Consider the following 12,112-nt stretch of genomic DNA (forward strand, 5'->3'; position numbering starts at 1 on the left):
CCATTTCTAATTGTTGTTTTGTACTGTCCACCAGGCCCTTATTCTCAATTGTTAGATCAGTTCTCGGACTTCTTATCTGATTTATTCTTAAATACAGATAAGGTCATTATAGTGGGAGATTCTGTTGGGGTCTTGGAGACTTTGTCTCCTCTGCCACCTACTGCTTCCTTTGGTTTCCTCTAGGTGGTGCCAGAGCATGGTCTCTAAGGTTGAGACAGGTGTTCCTCATCAATCCTCATCTTCCTAGCAGTATACGAGGAGCCTGCTGTCAGGACTTCAGTGCCTGAGTGTTAACCTGCAGTGGTAAACTCAAGCCCACTGAAACCTTTTACTACTTTCCCTAGAAAGAATCTTACCTTGTTTGTGGTCCTCCCCCAAGTTGCATAGTTCACTGGATTCCACTCCAGTTCTCCTTCTGGTTCCAAGCCTCTTTCGATGATTCAGACACCTCCATTCAGACAAGATCCCAGCTGACAGCATTCTGGCTTCTCTCTCAAGATACTGGTAAACGAACCCTGCTCAACCTCCACCGTACTCACCACCAAACTTCACCCTGCCTCATTCTGGCCTTCCTCCAGGAACCCACTTATCTTTAGCAAGCAGCTTGGAAATCCTGGATCAAGTTCACCACTCAAGGACATAGTCTCCACTCCCAGACCTCATTCTCCCCCCCTGGCTACTTGTCATCTACTCAACAACTGTAAGCATAAAATCTCTTCAACATCATCATATATCTTAACTCCATTCTAACCTCCCTGCCCTCCTTCCTGCACAGTTGAAGTGTTCCTGGTTCCGGATTTTGACAAACGTTATTCTTTACAGTAAAACATCTTAAAACTTCCTCTGTCTCCTGAGTGTGTTCTGCATGTGGGTCAAAGCAGCTGCTAAAACGATGACATATTTTAACATTCACTGAAAGTGATGGGCTTAAAGGCTATATTTAGGCCATCTTAGATTCAATTGGCTTTGGTCAAAACATTAGCAAACCTACCCACTTTTGTCTTCATTATCTGGACCTTGTGCTGACATATGGCATTGAGTGTAAAGAAAATAACGATATTTCCTCATAACCCTGTCCTGTCTGACCATTTTTTAATAACCTCCGAGTTTAATTAAACTGAGTACTCTACAAATGAAAGGACACTTTCATTATAGTAGATCATTATCAGACAATGCTGTAACAACCTTTAAAGAATCTGTTCCATTTCCCCATTATCACAGAAAAACACAGATGAGGCCAATAATTGTGTTTCTTCTACTTCAAAATTGATTTGTTTATCTTATCTTTGTAGATCTTGTTTATAGTATTACTTCCTCACTGTGTGGTGCATTAGGCAATGTAGTCCCCTAGAAAAAGAAGGTAATTATTCATAGGAGACTGTCTCCCTGGTTTAATTCAGCACTGCATTCTTTAAAGAACAATGTTAGAAAATTGGAGATAAAATGGCACTATGCACACCTAGAGGAGTGCTACTTAATTTAGAAAAATAGTATACTGTTGTATAAAAAGACACTTTGCCAGGTTAGAACAACTTATTTCTCATCATTAATAGAAGACAATAAAAATAATTCTAGGTTTCTTTTTAGTACAGTTGCTAAACTTACACAGAGTCATAGCTCTGTTGAGCCATCGATTCCCCCAGCTCTCAGTAGTAATGACTTCATGGGATTCTTTTTAAATAATGATTCAATTAAAAATAAAATCATTGGCATGCTCCTGAACATGATTACTTCATGCTCAGTAAGTGAGACAGCATTGGAGGTAACTATAAAAAGTGATCTGTGTTTAGACTGCTTTGATCCAGTTGAGCTTCCTAAGTTATTTAAAAATATGAGCTTCATCTAAACTTTCAAGTTGTATGTTAGACCCAATTCCAACCAAATTATTTAAAGAAGTGTTCCCTTTCATTACCTGTCATAGCCCATCTGTTACTATGTGTGTTCTTCCTGTCTTCCTGGAGAGGCTTGCTGGTGGGCGTGGTGTGCAGTCTGCTTCTGCACACCTGTTTCCAATCTTTGACTGGAGCGTTTTTAAGGAGCTGCAGGACAAGCATTCCTTGCCTGCTTCACGTTGAGTGGTAACTCAAAGCCTCCGATATACCAAGCTTCCTAGTTTTTTGGCTGAATCTTTTGTTATCCGGTGTCTGACTTTAAACTAACCCGCTCGTGTTTTTGCTACTCTCAGGTTTTGGATTACAACCCTGGATTCACTCCTGTCACCGTTGAACAAAAACCCAGGACCTAATCTCACTGCTGCCCCTGCAAGCTCCGTTCCACTCCTCCAACCTGCCCGCTCTCCACCATCTCCGGGATTGCTCCTTCTGACCCCCCAGACCGCTGGACCACAGATTGTGCCTCAGACTGCTGGACCACGGATTGTGCCTCAGACCGCCGGACCACGGATTGTGCCTAGACACCCTCCTTCCGAGATCTTTTTACCAGGAGACCGCAAGACTGAGAACCGGATTTCAACTACCTGAGACTGACCTCCTTTGAGATTATCAAACTTTTTGAACTTACCTGTGTCCTCCAGTGATTCTGCATGTGGGTCAGGAAAATCTCTACTAATATGACAGAAGCATCAGGCCAGTATGACCCAGCAGAATCGCCCGCTAGGGTATCCTTAGAACCATCCCAGATATCCTCTCAGCAGGATTCACGTTTCAATTTGCTCTTTGAACAACAGAATTACACCGTTCAGCAGTTAGACCAGCTAACCGCCTCGTTTCAGGGTTTGTCTAAACACCTTCTTTCTTCTGCTCAGCCCCCTCCTACAGCCGGAGCAACTGCCGGCCCATTTGAGTCTCCACCCCAGGTTTCTCTTCTGAGGGAGGTGCCGTCACCTACTCCCGAGCATTACGCTGATCGGGAAATGTGGAGGTTTTTTGCTACAGTGTTCTCTAGTGTTTTGCAGATCTCCTCATTCATTCCCTGACCATACCTCCAAGATCTCTTATGTTGTGGGACTACTTCAGGAGAGAGCACTCAGATGGGCAGAAGCTAAATTTAATGCACAGTCACTCTTGAACCAGACGTACCAAGATTTTGAAGCAGAGTTTAGACAGACTTTCGGACGTTCTGAGTCAGGTCCCGAGATAACCCAAAAATTCTGGGGGCAGAGTCAGGGGGGCCGAACTGCGTCTGAGTTTGCTATTGACTTCCGTACTTTAGCAGCCTCTTCTGGCTGGAATAACCAAACTCTTAAAGGAGCATTTAATCATGCATTCAATGAACAATTCAAGGATGAATTGGCTTGCAGGGACGAACCAGAGAACCTAGAGGATTTAATTGCCCTGGCCATTAAGGTCGACAACAGACTCCGGGAGAGGAAAAGAGAAAGGAGATAATGGAGCCCTTTAAGACCCACCTTCGTGCCTCTTTTGATCCCCAAACCCCAGGGTTTCCAGGCTCCTGAGGAACCTATGCAGATTGGGCGAGGCAAGCTAACTTCAGAGGAGAGAAAGCGGCATTTTGATTGTAAGTTTTGTCTTTACTGCGGCCAGGCAGGCCACTTTGTCGCAAATTGTTCCTCCCAGCCAAAAGGGGGAGCCTGCCAATGAGAAAGTGAGTCTTGACAGGGGGATCAGAACACACAAACCTCCCGATTAACACTTCCCGCATCAGTTATTCTGGACAAAGACTCTTTTTGGGTTCAGACTCAACATTCCCACTGAGATCCTACCCAAGCCTATTGGAGTGGCTGCCCTGGGTGGTAAATCCCTCACCCACATCACTCATAAGACTGCTTTTGTTGAACTTGTGATTTCCGGGAACCATCATGAAAAGATAACTTTATATGTTTTTCCCTCTCCGCAGTCCCCCATAGTATTGGGTTTTTCATGGTTATCCTTGCACAATCCTCAGTTTAACTGGACTCAGGATCGCGTTGAGTCATGGAGTACATCTTGTCATTCTTCCTGTTTACTGGCAGCTCATGTGCACCCCATTCACAACAAGGACTCCAAGGTAGAAGAGACACTCAAATCATCTAATGTGCCTGAGGAGTACCATGATTTAAAAGAGGTGTTTAGTAAGCCGAAACCCCTGTCTTTACCTCCACACCGACCATATGACTGTGCAATTAACTTGTTTCCTGGAGCCAGTCTCCCCTCCAGCAGACTTCATAATATTTCCAACCCAGAAAGAGAATGCATGGAGAAATATATTACTGAGTCTCTGGCTACTGGAATTATCCATTCATCCACCTCCCCACTAGGGCCAGGATTTTTCCTCGTCTCCAAGAAGGTCAGGACTCTCAGGCCTTGCATTGACTACAGGGAGTTAAATCAAATAACTGTTAAAAATAAGTACCCTCTGCCGCTCTGAACCTTAGCTTTTGAACCTGTTCAAGGAGCCACAATCTTTTCTAAACTTGACCTGAGAAACGCCTACCATCTGGTCAGAATAAGAGAGGAGGATGAGTGAAAAACTGCCTTTAAGACTCCTGTTGGTCATTTCGAGTATCTGGTCATGCCTTTTGGTCTGACTAATGCACCTGCAGTTTTCCAATCCCTCATAAACGACGTGTTGAGAGACTGTTTGAATCAGTTTGTTTTTGTGTACCTGGATGACATTTTGATTTTTTTGAGTGGTAACTCAAAGCCTCCGAGATACCAAGCTCCCTAGTGTTTTGGCTGAATCTTTTGTTATCCAGTGTCTGACTTTAAACTAACCCGTTCGTGTTTTTGCTGCTCTCAGGTTTTGGATCACAACCCTGGATTCACTCCTGTCACCATTGGACAGAAACCCAGGACCTAATCTTCCTGCTGCCCCTGCAAGCTCCGTTCCACTTCTCCAGCCTGCTCGCTCTCCACCATCTCTGGGAATGCTCCTTCTGTCCCCCCAGACCGCCGGACCACGGATTGTGCCTCAGACCGCCGGACCACGGATCGTGCCTCAGACCGCCGGACCACGGATTGTGCCTCAGACCGCCGGACCATGGATTGTGCCTCAGACCGCCGGACCACGGATTGTGCCTAGACCCCCTCCTTCTGAGATCTTGCTACCAGGAGACTGCAAGACTGAGAACCAGATTTCAACTACCTGAGACTGACCTCCTTTGAGATTATTAAACTTCTTGAACTTACCTGTGTTCTCGAGTGATTCTGCATGTGGGTCAGGAAAATCTCTGCTAATATGACATTACCAGCCCCATTTTAGATTTGATTAATCTATCCTTAGTAAATGGAAATGTACCACAGGCTTTTAAGGTATCTGTAATTAAACCTTTACTTAAGAAACCTTCGCTTGATCAAGATGACTTAATAAATGACAGATCTATATCCAGTCTTCTGTTCTTATCAAACATTATTGAGAAAATAATTGCTAATCAAATGTGTGAGCATTTCCACAGTAATTATCTGTTTGAAGAGTTTCAGACAGATTTCAGAGCTCATCATAGCACTGAGACAGCGCTGGTGAAAGTCACCAATGATATTCTTCTGCGTTTGATACAGTCGATCAGAAAATTTTGTTACAAAGAATGGGATCAGGGGAACAGAACTAGGCTGGTTTAAATCTTATTTGTCTGACAGATTCCACTTGGTCATGTAAATGATAAATCATCTTCAAACTCCAGGGTTAATTGTGGAGTACCACAGGGTCCAGTGCTTGGGACAATTCTCTTTACTATATATATGCTTCCAATAGGTAAAATTATCAGGCAGCATGAGATACATTTCCACTGTTATGCTGTTATGATTTGGGGTGCTATGCCATCTGCTGGTCCACTGTGTTTTCTTAAGTCCACAGACAACACAGCCATCAAACAGCTAGTTTTAGAGCACTTCAAGCTTTCTTCTAGAGATGAGCTTTATGTAGATGCTGATTTCATTCTTCCAGCAAGAGTTGGCACCTGCCCATATGTACAGTGTGTATATATATATATATATATATATATATATATATATTATATTATATATATATAATATATACATATATATATACATATATATTATATATATATATATATATATATACACATACACATACACACTCACCAGCCACTTTATTAGGTACACCTGTCCAACTGCTTGTTAATGCAAATTTCTAATCAGCCAAACACATGGCAGCAACTCAATGCATTTAGGCATATAGATATGGTCAAGATGATGTGCTGCAGTTCAAACCGAACATCCGAATGAGGAAGAAAGGTTATTTAAGTGACTTTGAACGTGGCATGGTTGTTGGTGGTCTCTCCTTCCGTTTCCTCCCTGTCTTCTTCTTCTTCATCTTGCTTGATGAATATCTCTTTAATGAAAATCAACTCGATGATGATTTTATTCTTCCAGCAAGAGTTGGCACCTGCCCATATGTACAGTGTGTATATATATATATATATATATATATATATATATATATATATGTACACATACACACTCACCGGCCACTTTATTAGGTACACCTGTCCAACTGCTTGTTAATGCAAATTTCTAATCAGCCAAACACATGGCAGCAACTCAATGCATTTAGGCATATAGATATGGTCAAGATGATGTGCTGCAGTTCAAACCGAACAACCGCATGAGGAAGAAAGGTTATTTAAGTGACTTTGAACGTGGCATGGTTGTTGGTGCCAGACGGGCTGGTCTGAGTATTTCAGAAACTGCTGATCTACTGGGATTTTCACACACTACCATCTCTAGGGTTTACAGAGAATGGTCCAAAAAAGAGAAAATATTCAGTGAGCGGCAGTTCTGTGGGCGCAAATGCCTTGTTGATGCCAGAGGACAGAAGAGAATGGCCAGACCGGTTCAAGCTGATAGAAAGGCAACAACTTGCAGCCGACATCATGGATGTCTTGTTGAATCTATGCCACGAAGGATTCAGGCTGTTCTGAAGGCAAAAGGAGGTCCAACCCGGTACTAGCAAGGTATACCTAATAAAGCGGCCGGTGAATGTATAGACTTTTTTATATGTATAAAGCCATTTTCCTGTTGAAAGGTAAACCGCTACCCGAGTCACAAGTCTTGCAGTCACTGTATGTTTTCTCCAGTGTTGCCTTGTATTTAGTTTCATCCATCATCCAATCAACTCCGACCAGCTTCCTTGTCCCTACTGAAGAGGGACAAACAACAGTATGATCATGCCACAACTATGTTTCACAATGAGGGAGTTTGGTTCATGGTAATGTGTGGTTTAAAGAGTAGTTTTGCTGTTTTAATATTCAAAAGCAAAAATCTTTCTCTGACACATGGAATGAAACTGTTTGTTACCCAAATTGTGCAGAAGCCTCGTAAGACTACTTCAAGTAAAAGCGATGATACAACTCATTAGATTCCAATGTAGCAGTAGCGCTTCCTCCATCAGAACCTTATAATTTATGTCAACATTCACAACAAATTTGGCTGATTTTGGCAGGAGGTTTCATAAGAGAATCCTGCCTGTGGTGTTCTGCAATAGTTCCCTGGTCTTCCGTATCTGGAGCACCTAAAGTATAGTTGGTTTTACTCAAAATTAATCTTAAAATTAGCCACCCTTTCACTGTGCCCACATTTAAACTTTCAAAGAGAAACATCTGATAACAGACTTCTATCACTCCTCTTATGATAGCAGAGTTTCTACAGCTCCATTAGGCTTTGTGCCCAACTCTTAGCTCTGTAACCAGAGACAGTCCCAACACACAGCCATCTCTTCTTGAAAGGATAGTAAATTTCAGGCCTGTAATGCGTGAAATCAAGCCTGACAAACCCAAAACATAAAGCTCACAATTGACAAATCCTGTGGTCTTATAAGATCAGGAGAACAAAACACTATAGCAGAAAGCATTGGTGGTAAGCATCAGTAATTATTGCAGCAATAGTTTGCAAAAAAACAAGGAAAACAATATTCTTCCCCTACTGTCTCCTGACAATGAGTTAAATGCAAATTGATGCATCAAATCAACCCACTCAAGAGAAAGCTTACTGCAAACTATAAGCATTTTTCTCTTTAACGGGATTCAGCAGAGATGTGTGTAATGAGCTAGTGGAGGGCAGCAATGCTGCGCTCTGATACAAAACACATCTCTAAATACTTTGTAATTCTGAGCGCATTAATATGACTAAATAATATTCATACTCCTTTAGGTTCTAAACAAAAATTTGTCTAAACTTCCATTCACTGCATTCTCCCAGGAAACAATTCTGCTGCTGAGCTGAAATGTTTGACAAGCAAAATTAGCAATGAGGAAAAGACAGCTGATTTTATGTTGATGTACACTTTGCTCAATATAAAGCCATTATAAAGTACCTTCACACATGGAGGTACAAACTGCTTTCCTTTGGGTTTGGACAATAAGACAAGATTCTAAATAAATCCATAATCTGGTGTATACTCAAGGATTAACCTAAAGGTGAAGATCTTGATTCAGTGGATGACAAATCCCATCTATGACCGTGAGTGAAAGAATGAGCTAAAGGATACAAAAGATTTTCCCCTCTGTTATAGACAGAAAACACCACTCAAACATACAAATGGAATTAGGAGTGGGGAACCACTGTAGAGGCAATTAAGAGTGTTTATTTTTGTTGAATATTTTTTTTCCTATTCATTACCTACATTAAATGAAAGAGCTCTTACCATTTACCTCTTATAAAATCTATTGTTTTTTTTAAAGCCTTAAGGTCTTGAAATATTGGCATACCTTGAACAGGGAACTCGGCTGGTGACTCGAACTGGAAAAATTTCATTCTGACTGAATGACAGCCTGACTGATGACTGACTGGTCAGAAACTCAAAAATTGGATCATTTTCCAGTCAGTGTGGAAACTGACTGCATAAAGGAGCCTTAAAGTGAACTGCAAAATGTTTGTTCAGTAGATTTGGACCATGTTAGGCTGAAGAGGCAGATCAAGACCACATCACAAATATATTGTTAGAATATGTGTACTAACCGTGTGAGATGACTTGGAGCTCCCCATTAGCATAATAATGGCTTTATTAATCTATTAAAGTGAGGCCATTCAGACAGTGATCATGAAAAACTAAACGTTTATGTACACTTAGTCTGTAAAATTGATGGAAAAAGGAACAGTGCATGCCTTACATTGTTCTTTATATTAGACAGTCTAACAAGGTCAAGTAGAAGTGTCCTCAAAGGTGCAGTTCACACTATCCCTTTCTGCACTAGAAACTATAAAAGAACTTTTGAACAAAGAAATGAGGTAGTTCTTAAGATGCCCCGTTGTATTTACAGAGTTGAGCATTAAAGATGGCCCATCAGGCTGACTGAGAAAGTTCTGTTATGTGCTGCTGTTAAATTGTTGGTGTTGAAGTACACTGGGTATGAAGCACTGTGAAAATACTGTGACTGGCTAGATAGTTAGTTGACAAAGTTAGCATCTGCTTTACAACTTCCTATGCTTAAAAACTGCAGTATATGGACCTGTCACACCAGGAGTGGGATATTGTATGCTGATAACAGATTCTTCAAAACAAAGTTGATTTGTGATTTGTGAAGCCTTTACTTTATTTGACAAAACTGAAAAAAAAATTGTTTTGACTTTTTCCAGAAAATGTTTGAAAAATTTGGTCTTCCCTTCTTCTCTTAAACTTAATATGGTGTGGAACTTCCGGGTGAAAACACAATGGAGTAGACATCAGCGCTTCCGAACTTTTATGACATCTACTTGACCATTTGCCTGCTTTTGCCTCATTTTTACTTAATGCTTTCTATCTTGGACTGCTTTGCAACAATGTCAAAAAGTAAGAGGAGGGAGGAACAAGAACGAGAAGATTCGGCCAGGCTTACCAGCACAATTTACAAAACTGCTAACCACGAAGCTAGCGGAGCATAAAACCGAACTTTTTGCCGAGACAACGGACACCTACACTAAATATGTGGCCAAACAGGATGCCGTCCAGACAACTGTTCATGACCATACCCTACGCATTTCCAGTTTGGAGAGGTTTGTGAACAATAGTATTCTGAACTGATGGATATCCAGGCTACGGTCACAGACATGGCTGCGGAGAATGCTAAGTTAAAGGCTAAAGTCGAGTATTATGAGCATGCCAATAATTTTAAGCTATCGCAGCCTAGCTATATTATGGTCTATCTAGCATTTTTGCTGTGCTGAGCTAGGATGAATCCTTTTGGCTTTTTTCTTTTATGTTGTTCATTATTGGAGTTGCTGCTTCCTGTGTTAATTATGATTGATGGCTGCGAGCAGTTATGATTGCCTTTTTTTATTTACAATTGTACACATTTTCATAAATCTGTATACATACTATATTGCTGGTTCTATTGGTTGGAGTTCATAACTGTCAACTCTCTCTGGACAGCGTTTGCAAGTTAATATATTGTCTTGACTAGTGACAATATACAGTTGAGGTTAATATTTTAGTTCATTATTTCACATTGAGTGGATCTATGTCTCGTATATTTGACTGAACTTTTATTTTAATGGTGTAAAGACCACAATTACACACGATGGTGTAATGACCATCCTGTGTAAGTCCTCTGGTTGGAGTTTTTGTATGCCTTTGTGCAATGGACACTTTGTTTCCCAAGCATAAAGGGTTTTTTTTAGGCCTAGGGGTTTTATTAGTCTGTGTTGTGTGTGTGTGTGTGTGTGTGTGTGTGTGTGTGTGTGTGTGTGTGTGTGTGTGTGTTTCACAGATGTTTGCTCTGTTCATCTCGCAAACACAATTGGATTAGACCAGACGGGTTTTGTGACAGGCCGTCAGTCTTCATCTAACACCAGACGGCTTCTTAATTTTATTACGTCTACCAATTCTGTAGTTCCAGAGCTTGTAGTTTCCCTTGATGCGGAGAAGGCCTTCGACAGGGTGGAATGGGGCTTCTTGTATGGTGTGTTGGCTAGATTTCGTCTGGGCAGAGCCTTTGTGAGCTGGGTCAAGTTACTTTATTCTTCTCCGAGGGCTTCAATTCGAACAAATAATACTTTAACTCCTCCTCTGTGTCACGGTACAAGACAGGGTTGGCCACATTCCCTCTTGCTATTTATTTTGGTTATTGAGTCATTAGTCATTTGGTTACATTCAGAGGTTAACTTCAAAGGTATCAGGTGTCTAGACACTGTCCACAAGGTTTCTTTATATGCGTATGACCTCTTCCTATATGTTTCTGATCCTGCTACCTCTTTTCTTATGATTTTTAATATATTGAATGAATATGGTAGCGTATCGGGTTATAAACTTAATTATCAAAAAAGTGAGCTGTTACCTATCAATGACCCAGCCAAATTAGTTTCTCCCAACTTAGTAGCATTCAGGTGGTCAACTGGCGGCTTCTGATACTTGGGCATCCAGATTTCCACATCTTTCTCAGAACCGTATCGTATCAACTTTGCTCCTCTTGAGAAGACTGAGGGGGACTTTACCAGCAGGTTGGCCCTGCTTCTCTCACTTGTGGGTCTGATAAATTTGGTCAGGATGGTGACTATCCAAGGTTTCTTTACCTGTTTCAGCATCTTCCCGTTTTTCTTCACAAATCTTATTTTTGTGAAGTTGGACAAGATGATTCTGACCGTTTTATGGGATGGCAAACCAGCCAGAATTTGATAATTGGTTTTGCAGTCTCCTAAAGATAAAGAGGGATTTGCCCTCCCAGTTTTTAGATACTGTTACTGGGCAGCCAATGTGCAAAATCTTCTGTTTTGGATGTGCAATGAGAGGGACTCACTGCCCGGTTGGGTACATTTGGAAAAGAGAAATCCCTGTTCTCATTTTATTCAGTTTTGTGCTCACAGCTTCCACTTCCACCCTCGCATTTGGCTGGTTTTTCAGTAGTCATGACTTGTTTGAAAATTTGGAATCAGTTCAGAAAGGAACTGGGACTCTCAGGCCCTTCTGCCCTTACTTCTGTTTACAGAAACTGTGCTTTTGAACCATCTAGATCTGATCCAGTATTCGGTCTGGCATGACAAAGGAATGAGATCAATTACTGATTTATATACAGTTGGTGTATTTTCCTCATTTGAGCAGCTTTCTACTACATATAGCCTCCCAAATCATCATCTTTGCCGTTTTTTCCAGATAAGAGATTTTGTTAAAAAATTGTTTCCTCATTTTCCGAACCTTCCACCAGAAACTTTGTTTCTGGTGACACTTTCCTTTCCACAGAACCTGAAGCTAAAATATGTATTTCGATCTTGTACAGTTCTATTTG

The 12,112-nt window shown here is 41.3% G+C and overlaps 1 protein-coding gene and 1 long non-coding RNA gene across 4 annotated transcripts in view; one reads left to right on the top strand and one right to left on the bottom strand.

Moving 5' to 3' along the window:
- The window catches only part of unc5db (unc-5 netrin receptor Db), a 450,113-nt gene that overhangs the window by 231,630 nt on the left and 206,371 nt on the right, over nucleotides 1–12,112 (bottom strand). The gene's annotated exons all lie outside the window — the stretch shown is intronic.
- On the top strand, nucleotides 3,941–5,086 carry LOC124877889. Its single transcript, XR_007040626.1, has 2 exons — nucleotides 3,941–4,245; nucleotides 4,699–5,086. It is a non-coding gene; the product is annotated as an uncharacterized LOC124877889 (long non-coding RNA).

The sequence above is a fragment of the Girardinichthys multiradiatus genome, chromosome 12 (assembly GCF_021462225.1).
Source record: "Girardinichthys multiradiatus isolate DD_20200921_A chromosome 12, DD_fGirMul_XY1, whole genome shotgun sequence".
In the NCBI taxonomy this organism is placed as follows: Eukaryota; Metazoa; Chordata; class Actinopteri; order Cyprinodontiformes; family Goodeidae; genus Girardinichthys; species Girardinichthys multiradiatus.